Genomic DNA, 11,188 nt, shown 5'->3' with positions numbered 1-11,188 from the left:
TCATAGCTAATGATGTTGAACATCTTTTCATGCGAATGTTGGTCACCTGTATATCTTCTTTGGAGAAATCTCTGTTCAGATCTTTTGCCCATTTTTTAATGGGATTATTAGTATTTTTGTTGTTGAGATGTATAAGGTCTCTGTACATTTTGGATATTATCCCCTTATCATGTATATGGCTTGCAAATATCTTCTCCCAGTTGTTAGGTTGTCTTTTCATTTTGTTGATGGTTTCCTTTGCTGTGCAGAAGGTTTTTAGTTTGATGTAGTCCCATTTGATTATGTTTTCTACTGTTTCCCTTTCACGGTCAGACATGGTACTTGAAAATCTGCCACTAAGACTAATGTCAAAGAACATACTGCCTATGTTTTCTTCTAGGAATTTCATGGTTTCAGGTCTAACATTCAAGTCTTTATTCCATTTTGAGTTAATTTTTGTGCATGGTGTAAGATAATGGTCTACTTTCATTCTTTTTCATCTGGCTGTCTGGTTTGCCCAACACCATTTATTGAAGAGATTTTCCTTTCTCCATTGTGTGCTCTGGGATCCCTTGTCGAAAATTAGCTGTCCATAGATGTATGAGTTTATTTCTGAGCTCTCAATTCTGTTCTATGGATCTGTGTGTCTGTTTTTCTGCCAGAACTATGCTGGTTTTATTACTATGGTTTTATAGTATATGTTGAAATCAGGGAGTGTGATATCTCCAACTTTGTTCTTTTTTTCTCAAGATTCCTTTGACTATTTGGAGTCTTTTGTTGTTCCATACAAATTTTAGGATTCTTTGTTCTATTTCTGCGAAAAATGTTGTTGGAACTTTGAAAGGAATTTATTGAATCTGTAGGTTGCTTTAGGAAGTATGGGCATTTTAACCATGTTAATACTTTCAATCCAGGAGTACGGAGTATCTTTCCATTTCTTGATGTCTTCCCTAATTTGTTTAAAAAATGTTTTATAGTTTTCAGTGTACAGATCTTTCACCTTTTTGGTTAACCTTATTCCTAGACATTTTATTATTTTTGTTCCAACTGTAAATGTGATTGTATTCTTAATTTCTCTTTCTGCTACTTCATTGTCAGTGAACTCAACTCATTTTTATATGTTGATTTTGTATCCTGAGGCTTGACTATATTCATTTATTATTTCCAAAAGGTTTTTAGAAGATTCTGTAGAGTTTTCTATCTATAAAATCATGTCATCTGCAAATAGTGATAGTTTCACTTCTTCCTTTTCAGTTTGGATTGCTTTTATTTCTTTTTCTTGCCTGGTTGCTGTGGCTAAGACTTCCAATACTATGTTAAATAAGAGTGGTGAAGTGGATATCCTTGTCTGGTTCCTGTTCTTAGAGGGATGGCTTTCTGTGAGACTAAGGACACCAAGATGACCCTGAAAATCAGAGTTGAGTATTTTTTCCCTTTTTATTGTAGGTTGTGGTAAAGCAGGGTGAACTTCAGTGTGCTGACTATCCTTTTTAGGATGCTGTCCAATGTAGATTTTCTTAATGAGCTTGTTGCAGCAGAGAGGATGATTTCAGATAATCAGAAGTTTTACTTATAGTGGCATTTCTATTGAGTCCACATATATCAGAGGCTGTTAACCTTTCATGTAGCAGATCCTGATTATTCAGCATCCTCTATGACAAATTTACTTTTTCCTCTCACTGAAACTATAATAAGCACCAGTGTTAGTTCAGCAAAACAAGAGCCATATAAAAGAGTAAATTATAAACTTGAGTATTCAATAATAAGAACCATTAGATTTAACAGATCATCTTGGAATTTATTTAAATCCTCTCAAAATTATAAAAGTATAACTAGACTTTTTAATGTTGATATAAGAAACAAATCCAGATATAGCTGTAAAAAGAGATACAGACACTGGTATAAATGTAGATGCAGGTGCAGAGGTGTTTTCTGTTTCCTTATATCAAATATCTCCTCCTGGAGGAGAGGGGGCAGTGTATCTGTCTAGTCATGTTTACTTTTTATGACAATTGATGGTATATACTGCTTTGAGAATAGCATCTATGTCTATATTTACTAAATTAATTGATGAAACAATGTGGTAAGTTACATGAGTTTATTGAATTCCAGTAAACTATTGTGTTTATATTTAATTTAATTTCATTCATTATGTAGTCTTCATAAACGTATTACCAAATAAGGAGTTTTTAAATTAACTTTAATTACAGAACTGATACTGAAACATAATCTCTTTAATAAAAATATTGTATACCTCTAAAAGCCCCTTTGGCCATCACCCCCTTTATTTCTCAGAAGTAAATCTTTCCTTCCACACATTCTCCAATTAATTTATGAGCACAAATGTTCTCATAGAAACTACACAGTAGTCTGTGGTTGTGATTTATTTTAACATACAAGTTATCATACTGATTACCTTTGTGTAATTTATTATATTTTCCACTCAAAAATATATCTTAGTGATTTGTATCACAGTAAATATGCCACAAGGATCCAAAATTTAAATTTCTACCTTGTTTTCCATAATAAGAATGTACCACATCTTGTTTCCATTCTACTGTCAGATAGATCATTTCCATTTTCCAAATTTGAAAGTCTGCTATGAATATATTTTTCTATGTTTTCTGGAGTATTTTCACTGGGCCACTCATCAAAGTGTTATATAAACAGGCTTTTTAATTTTATTTTTATGAAGTTGATGAGTGGGAATAGTATCTCATTGTTGTTCAAGCTTTATTTCCCTGATTCTAATGAGGTTGGGCATTTTTATATATGATATTGGCTAGAAGTAATTTCCTTTCTGTGTATTGACTAGTCAAATGTTGTCTTTTCTAGAAAATTGTGTTGCTTTTCTTTAAATTATTGCTTTGTAGGATTTATATTTACACTCATTTTGTCACTTTTTAAAATACTTTGTTCAAGGTGGGCACAAAGGGTGAAGTGGTGCACCTATAATATGACTGACAAATAATAACGTACAGCTGAAATTTCACAACGTTGTAAACTATCATAATCTCAATAAAAAGTAAAAAAGCACTTTGTTCAGATAGAATTTTGTCATACAGAAAGTATAAATATATATTTTATGAATTTGCTTTCTGTAATTTGCTTAAAACAAATCCCTACTCTATGAAATAAATCCATTATAATTATTTCTCAAATATTTTTCCTGGTTTTATTTGACACATTTATATCTTTCAACCATCTGGAATATAATTTTTATGCCTTGTGAGGTATTTTTTTCCTCCAGAGGGAGATTCAAAGTCCTAACATCAGTTACTGAAAAGTTCATTATTTCACATCAATTTTAAATTTCAATTCAAACATAGAATAAATTCCAATATATTTATGTGTTTATTTATTGGCTGTCTTATTGTCTAGCTATCTGCTTTCATCAATTCTTTAATTGTCATAGTTTTCTAATATACTTCCATTCTGAAAGGTATGTCTATCTTCTTCATTCTTTCTTTTAAAAAGTTAGCTTAACTACTGTAGATATTAACTGTTTCTGAATTTTGGAATCAGATTTTCAAGTTTCATGAAAGTTTTTGTCAGAATGTTTGTTTTAATTATTGAATGCATTGATTAATTTGGGAAGAATTGACATCTTTTCTATATTGATCCCACCTAGCTATTAACATGGTATATCTTTTTACTTGTTTCAATATTTTTATATTTTTTAACACCATTCTATATTCAAGGAGGGAATTTTATTTGTAAGGACAAATAACCACAGTTAAAAGAATCTTTAACATTGTATTTTAAACAAATCACACTGCAGCTCAGAACCATTGCAATTGGAGTTTTGCTTGTGTGACAGTGATATTGCCAGAGATTTTTCAAAAAATCAGACCACAGGGTGTTAACTTGGGATTCATGGATTCAAGTTCAATCAAAAGTCCATGAACCTCTTAAAATCCTATTAAAAATATCTTTATATGTCAAATGTGCATTTTCCTAACACAATGTCACAGGAACTCAGAGGGAATAATGGACAGTGTTCAATTGCTGTTATAGCTCTTCACAATTAGGCTGACAGATTTTATCAATGTGTTGGGTTAATCTTTTTATAAAAATGAACCTCGAGTTTAGCTGTTTGTGACACATTTTAGATGAGTTTGGAGAAAGGAAGTAAGAGATGTAGTATAATATTTTACACCAAAGAAATATTTTCTTTTTAACTAAAATATTATAAGGATTGGTCCCAGGAGCCTGTAATGAGCCTGGCAAAGAAAGTTAGTGGCTCAATTCAAAGAGATACAAGATAGTGGAACAGATCTAGTGAAGAAGAGTGTCTGGATGCAGTTTGCCCCTCAAGTGTGCTGCCATAAAAGAAAGTGTCAGAAAATGTGACCAAAGGAGAAAAATGATGAGAACTCCTTGCTTAGACTGGGAAGTGAACTGTACTCTACCCGTAGGTAGAGATTGTATGTATTTTGCACACTGCTATACTGTTAGTACCAATTATAGGGGTTGTATCATAATAAACCATCAACATATTTTCATTGAATAAATAAATGGCTTTTAAAATAAATCAATAATTTTAAAAAGCTCAGTGTTTTCGAGTATATTAACTTCCCTCTCTATATGATCAAACTCACAGAAGCAATAGGACAGAAAAACATCATAGAATTTATCCTCCTGGGACATTTTAGCTATGAGGATGTGAAGGTTGCCTGCTTTGTCCTGTTCTCGCTTTGCTATATTGCAGTTCTCTCAGGAAACCTGCTCATTCTTCTTACCATCAGAAGCAGCCACCTCAGTGAGTAGCCTACATGCTTTCATGGATGTCTGCTTCAGCTCCACAGTGGCCCCCAAACTGATCACGGACTTACTGGCCCAGTAAAAGACGATCTCCTACAATGGCTACACACCCCAGATGTTTTATGCTCACTTCTTTGGTGCCACTGAGACCTTCCTCTTGGTGGCCATGGCCTATGACCACTTTGCAGCCATCTGCAGGCCCCTTCACTACATAGTCATCATGAGCAGACAAGTGTGCTATGTCCTTGTGATGGCCTCTATTATGGGAGCATTTATCCATTCAATCCTGCATGTATTGATTATTATTGAACTTCCCTTCTGTGGTCCCAATCAGATAGACCACTATTTCTGTGATGTATTCCCCTTGCTGAAGCTGGCCTGCATGGACACCAGCTTATTGGTCATTGTGACCATTACCACCACAGGAGTGATATCCATTTTGACCTTTGTTGCCTTGGTAATTTCTTACATCATCGTCCTATCAACCCTGAGTACTCATTTATCCGAGGGCCACTGCAAAGCCCTCTCCACTTGCAGCTCACACATCACTGCTGTGTTCACGTTCTTCTTGCCCCTCATCTTCACCTATGTCCCCACTGTTGATTCTCTCAGTGATGATAAGCTTTTTGCCCTATTTTACACCATGATTGCACCCATATTCAACCCTCTCATCTACACACTGAGAAACACAGACATGAAGAACACCATGAGGAAAGTGTGCTGAGGTACATTGTTTCAAGGGAAATGAAGACAATGGTGTTCAAACCTTTGGCAGATCCTGTTCTATCTACAGAATCATTAATGCCAATAAATGCACAGATACAGAGATGTGGTGGGCTGTCATGAAAATTTGCAAGCCCTGAAGAGATAAGGACCGTCAGCCACTCTCTTTCTGTTACTTTTCTGAGACTGTATAGAAGAGAGGTGGACCAGATGATCTCCAGATCTCTTCCAGCTCTGACAATCTGGAATTTACGTCTGACTTTTGAACCCTTCTGCTTTTTATGATCCATGATGTAGTGGGCATTATAGCACTTTTATCAGGGCAAATTGTGGGTAAATTGTAAAGACTGCATGGTTTGGCAGTTGTGCCCTGCTTTAGGAAACAGATATCTTGACTGAGATACCTCTCACAGATAGAGGTCCTAATCATTTCCAGTTTTTCTTTTTTGAGGAAGATTAGCCCTGAGTTAACATCTGCCACCAATCTTCCTCCTTTCTGCTGAGGAAGACTGGCCCTGGGCCAACATCCATGCCCATCTTTCTCCACTCTATCTGTGGGATGCTTACCACAGCATGGCTTGACAAGTGGTGCGGAGGTCAGCACCTGGGATCTGAACCAGTGAACCTGGGCTGCCAATGCGGAACATGCAAATTTAACCACTGTGCCATCCAGCCAGCTGCAAGTGTTTCCATATTTTTGAAGTCTCCATTGCAATAAAAAAAAAGCAATGATAAAATTATGTGTGTTGTATATTTTAAATCTTTAAATTAACATATTGGAGGTTTGATTAATTCAAGAATATACCTCATAATCCCAAATTCTACAGTTTGACCATGCTGTTCTTGGATCGGCCAGCTCTATATTGACATGTAACAAGCCCTTCTAAAACCTGTGTCTTATACTCTAAGCATTTAATTATCACTTATGTGTTCTTGGGTAAGCTGGGGTTCAGCTGATCTAGGTTGAGCTTGATGGGGCTTAATTCCAGACTTCAGGGTAGATTTGCATTCCTTACTTGTACATTTATCAGTGTATAAATCAGGGGGTTTAACATGGAGTGACAATGGTGTAAAATACAGCTGCCATCTTATCCTCTGAAACGGCAGTACCAGGGTGCATACACATGAAAGTACAGGGACCAAAAATGAGGATGACCATAGCAATGTCGAAGCCACAGGTAGAGAGAGTTTTGCACCTGCCTTCTGCTGACTGCTTTCTCAGGGACACCAGGATGATGGTATATGAGGTTAGCAAGACAATAAATATCCTCAGTGATGACAGCACTGTTTGCTGTTACAACACCACCAACCACATATGTGTTTGTGCAGGCAAGTTCCAGCACAGGGTAGACAGCACAAAAGTAGTGATCAATCTCATTGGGTCCACAAAAGCATAGTTGGACTATGAGAGCCTCTTGGTTAGTGGAGTATAAGAAACTTCCCACCCAGATTCCCAGCAACATTTTATTGCATCTGTCCTGGCCCATTATAGCTATATAGTACAGGGGTTTACAGATAGCAACATAACCATCATAACCCATTATAGTAAGGATGATGATCTCAACCAAAGAAATGTTCCCCCAAGAGTTGCAACATGCACCCACACAGGAGACACTTTTGCTCTTGGCTGGTAGGTCAAAAAGCATCTTAGGAGCTGTGACTGAAGAGTAACAAATGTCCACAAAAGACAAGCAATTGAGAAAGAAATACATAGGGGACTTGAAAAGGTTGCCCATGTAAGTTATCAGCATGATGAGGAGGTTTCCCAGAAGAACGACTGTGTAGAAGAAAGAAAACACCCCAAAGCATAATTCTTCAACCTCTAGGTTCTGAGAAAGACCACGGAAAATGAATTGAGTTACATTGTTAATTTTTTTCCATGGAATTAATCTATGAGGCCAAGTTCCCAAGAGAATTAAATTATGAGAAAGAAAAACATAAGAAAGACCAGCAAAATTTACTTCTAACTCAAAACAAATGTATAGTCACAGTAGTTGAAAATGCAAAAATGGATGCTTACTGTTTCTTAGCATGTGTACTTAAAGAAATTGAAATTCACATATTCTGATCATCTTACCTCCACATGATAGTCGATTCATTCACTTCAGATGAGGAAACAAAGTCTAGCGAAATAAAGTAAATCCCCTAGTCACACATCTAACCAAGGATCTCACCTCCCTCACCTTTTATTAGGTTTTTTCATCTGTTTGTTTCTAAAAATTTAGTTAGTTCTTATTCTGTCCAAGGCACTCAATGTAATTTTGAAACACCTTCTGTGTTTGGGGATATTGTAACATTTAGATATCTGAAAAGATTCACTTTATTTTTAACACAGAAATGTAAACATATATCTGCATTTTTCCTTCTGAATACTGCCATGAGTATTCAAGTAGTTGAAACCAGGTGACCTCTGCAGGTTCTTCTTAAGAAACGTGGATCTTTTTGTACATGAATTTATGGTCCCCTATTTGATATTGTACGGGAGGAAGACATTTCCTCTACCCACTGTGGGTTCTTCTGGCCAGAGAACGAATTAAATTCACATGAGACAGAATAACAGGTGAAAATTAAACAAAGCTTTATAACATGCATACATGGGAGAGGTTCAGGCAACCTGAGCAACTTGCCAAAATGGCTGAAGCCCCCACCTTAAATATAATCTTCAGCTAAAGACAAAGGAGGACGTTGGGGGTAGGGGGAGTCACTTACAGGAGGTTACCAGACAAACACAGTAAACAGAAATAAGTTATTACACAGATTTAAGTCCTTGCCTTCTGCATTGATAAGAGTTTCTAGAGAAAAGGTCATCCCCCATTCTTCCTGGTATGGACAGGGAGACACCTTTACAGATGGAGATTTCCTTTACAATGTAAATGTCTCTTAACAAAGGGTAAGTAAATTCCGCTTTTCAGTTGCTTTCCTATCTGCAGTTTATTAAAAGTAATCAGCCTAAAATAATCCTCATGCCAAAGAGACACATCTTGAGGTGGCCAATTCCCATCCCCCACAATATCAAGCTCTCAGAGTCAAGAGGTGGTGTGGTGCAGTAGAAAGAGGACCTGATACAAACCTGATTCTGAGATAATGGTGCTGTAACTCTAGATAAATCATTTATCTTCTTGGGGCTTCTGTAATCCAATTTGTGAAATGATATAGTTTCAATTTCATTATCATCTATCATATTTACAGTAATTTCTACCATGAATTAAATCAATTCTCTCAGCCTGGAATAGCCATAAAACTCTGATAAGGAGGCAGAAATAAGAGAAGATAAAGCAATAAAATAAACCGCTGGAGGCAAAGCAAGATCTGTTTGATTTGAATCGAGGGAAGGAGAAGTCTTTGATAATTTCTGGATTCCTCAGAAATTACTTTGCCTTGATATTTTAAAGATTCGTCTGTTAATCAGAAAAAGAAAAAGAAAACCTCTGCCCTTTAATTTCACCATTCCTTCATGTATCCTTTTAATCTTTCATGTTTCATGCTAGTCTATATTAGCTCTTCCATGTAGGATAAATTAAATATTCCTGGAAGAGTTCATCACTGAAAGATACTTTAGTATACTGAAAGACAGGTTTAGGAAGAGGACAATATTTAGTTTAAATGGATAAGTCTTCAGTGATGGAATTTCGGGTACTCTAACAGGGTCACTGGAATGTATATGTGGAAAGGGGTATGTGGAATAGTTTTGATCAAAGGGGCTTACAAGTTATTCCTCAAACCAAGCCACAGATGTAAATTATTCCTTTAGTTTTAGGTTAGGATAGGATTGCACAGAATCTTATATAATTATTAGGAATTTTGCCCACCTAAGGCAACTTCATTGCAAGTTAGTGCTTACAACTCTGACTGATCTCTGTTCTTGGCTATCCCTTTGAAGCAACATTGTGCCTTGCACTTCTAGCTTTTGGGAAACTACAGGGCTGTGTTTCCTCAGGTCTGTATAATAGTGTTGACAGAGCAGTCAGTACAAGTGTACCTTTTTTTATATATTACAAAATAATAATAATAGGAATAGGAATAATTCAAATTCAGACTCAAGCACATCCCTATGTTTTTTTTACATGCTCATTCCCCTCTGGTTTTTCTTTCTGAATTAAAAATTACTACTCTCACTGAGAGAGTCCTTCAACTTTAGAGAGCTCAAATCCTAGTAGTTTTTGACAACCATGAGTTGTGTTGCTTGCTTTTCATCTAGAAGACTGAGACTTGTTCCACCACTGTCCATACCCTAAGTCCTAAAGGAATTATTCTTTCTCCTTGAATCAAGACCCATCTCAAAGAATTCCTCTGTCAACTTTCTGAGCATTTCAAACATGGTAATGTCTCAATTTATTTTGAAATTATTGGCATTTTCTTATTCACCATCATGTTACCCTATGTGATAGTCACGTATGGATGCATTTCATTACCTTATCATCATCTTAATAATTGTATTCTCCCCTTATTTCTGAAAACAGGGTTGTTCTACCACATGCCCAGCTGGGTGGCCAGTGCAGGACAGGTTGCCCAGAGACCAAAGAAAAAACCCAGAGACAGCAAACAGACATATTGGTTCATTGGGGAATTAACTTACAGGGAAGGTCCAGTGTGGCTGGTGGGACAGGCAATATGCACCCACTACTGCCCCCTGAGAGAAGCTTGTGTAAGTAGGCAGAGGAACAAAGGCTGCATGCTTGCCATGGGGGACTGTCCCTGTATGACCTGCATTCCGAGGGCCAGAGCCCCCATTAGAGGGCCTCTATGTTCCCTCAGACTGTGAAGGTCCTTGTTCTAACTATCTCACGAGAAAGCAGTTGGGTTGGCCAAGCCCAGGACTGTTATCATCATGAGTGCTGGCATGTAGTCCAGACAAGGAGCTTCAAGGATACATTGTTTTTAAAGGGGCACACTGGCTAGTGCCCCTACAAATGTCTTGCAATTGTATTACAGTTATTCACAATATAGATATTTAATTGAATTCTCTTTTTCTGCAAATGTTTTATATTAGTTTTAGAATAAAAACAATCTCACCAGTTTTGTCCAGGGCTTGAGTTTTGCTTTATTTTCCTGTCTTTCCTGAGATAATTTGGGTACGGCTGTCCAAAATAAAGTGAGAGTGATGCTTTGTAAATTGCCTTATTAGTACCAGAGAATCTCTGACCCCAAAAACTCAAAGGCTGATAGAGGTTGTATTTATTGTTCACGGTTCTGTCTCTCACCTACTGAAATCTGCCATGTCACAGTATCTTTGACAACAAATGCTCTTTTCTCTACTTCGTGTAAGGTCTTCTTAAAGAGAATGATGCAAAATGTTAATGACCTTGGAGAAAGTCTTTCTCCCAGTTTCCCTCCATAATCAGGATCACATCAGAAAACTAACGAGTTTTAATTTCCAGATGCCTTTTCAATTTGCTAAAAAAAAATTGAAAATTTTCCTTTATTTGATAAATTTAAAACCTGATCAATTCTTATGTTTAAGACCAAACACTAATCTTACGCATTTCTGCAAACAAAAATAATTATAACAGAAGGAGGGAGGGAAGAGGATGAAAGAGGTAATAGGGCATATGCATACAGTGATGGGTGTCAATTACTCTTTGGGTGGTGAACATGATGTAGTCTACACAGAAAATGAAATATAACGATATACACTGAAATTTATATAATATAATAAACCAATGTTACCTCAATAAAAATAAAGAAGTTGAACAAAAAGAAGTAATTGTTTTATGATTGTTCA

General features: G+C 36.3%; 2 pseudogenes; one reads left to right on the top strand and one right to left on the bottom strand.

Annotated features, from left to right (window-relative positions):
* The first annotated feature begins 4,566 nt into the window (after nucleotides 1-4,566).
* On the top strand, nucleotides 4,567-5,491 carry LOC103567970 (olfactory receptor 4P4-like; annotated as a pseudogene).
* Nucleotides 5,492-6,458: 967 nt separating this feature from the next.
* LOC139074605 (olfactory receptor 4S2-like) lies at nucleotides 6,459-7,551 on the bottom strand (annotated as a pseudogene).
* Between the last annotated feature and the right edge of the window lie 3,637 nt (nucleotides 7,552-11,188).

Source organism: Equus przewalskii, chromosome 11, assembly GCF_037783145.1.
Source record: "Equus przewalskii isolate Varuska chromosome 11, EquPr2, whole genome shotgun sequence".
Taxonomy (NCBI): domain Eukaryota; kingdom Metazoa; phylum Chordata; class Mammalia; order Perissodactyla; family Equidae; genus Equus; species Equus przewalskii.
This window is presented reverse-complemented; position numbering and strand designations above follow the sequence as displayed.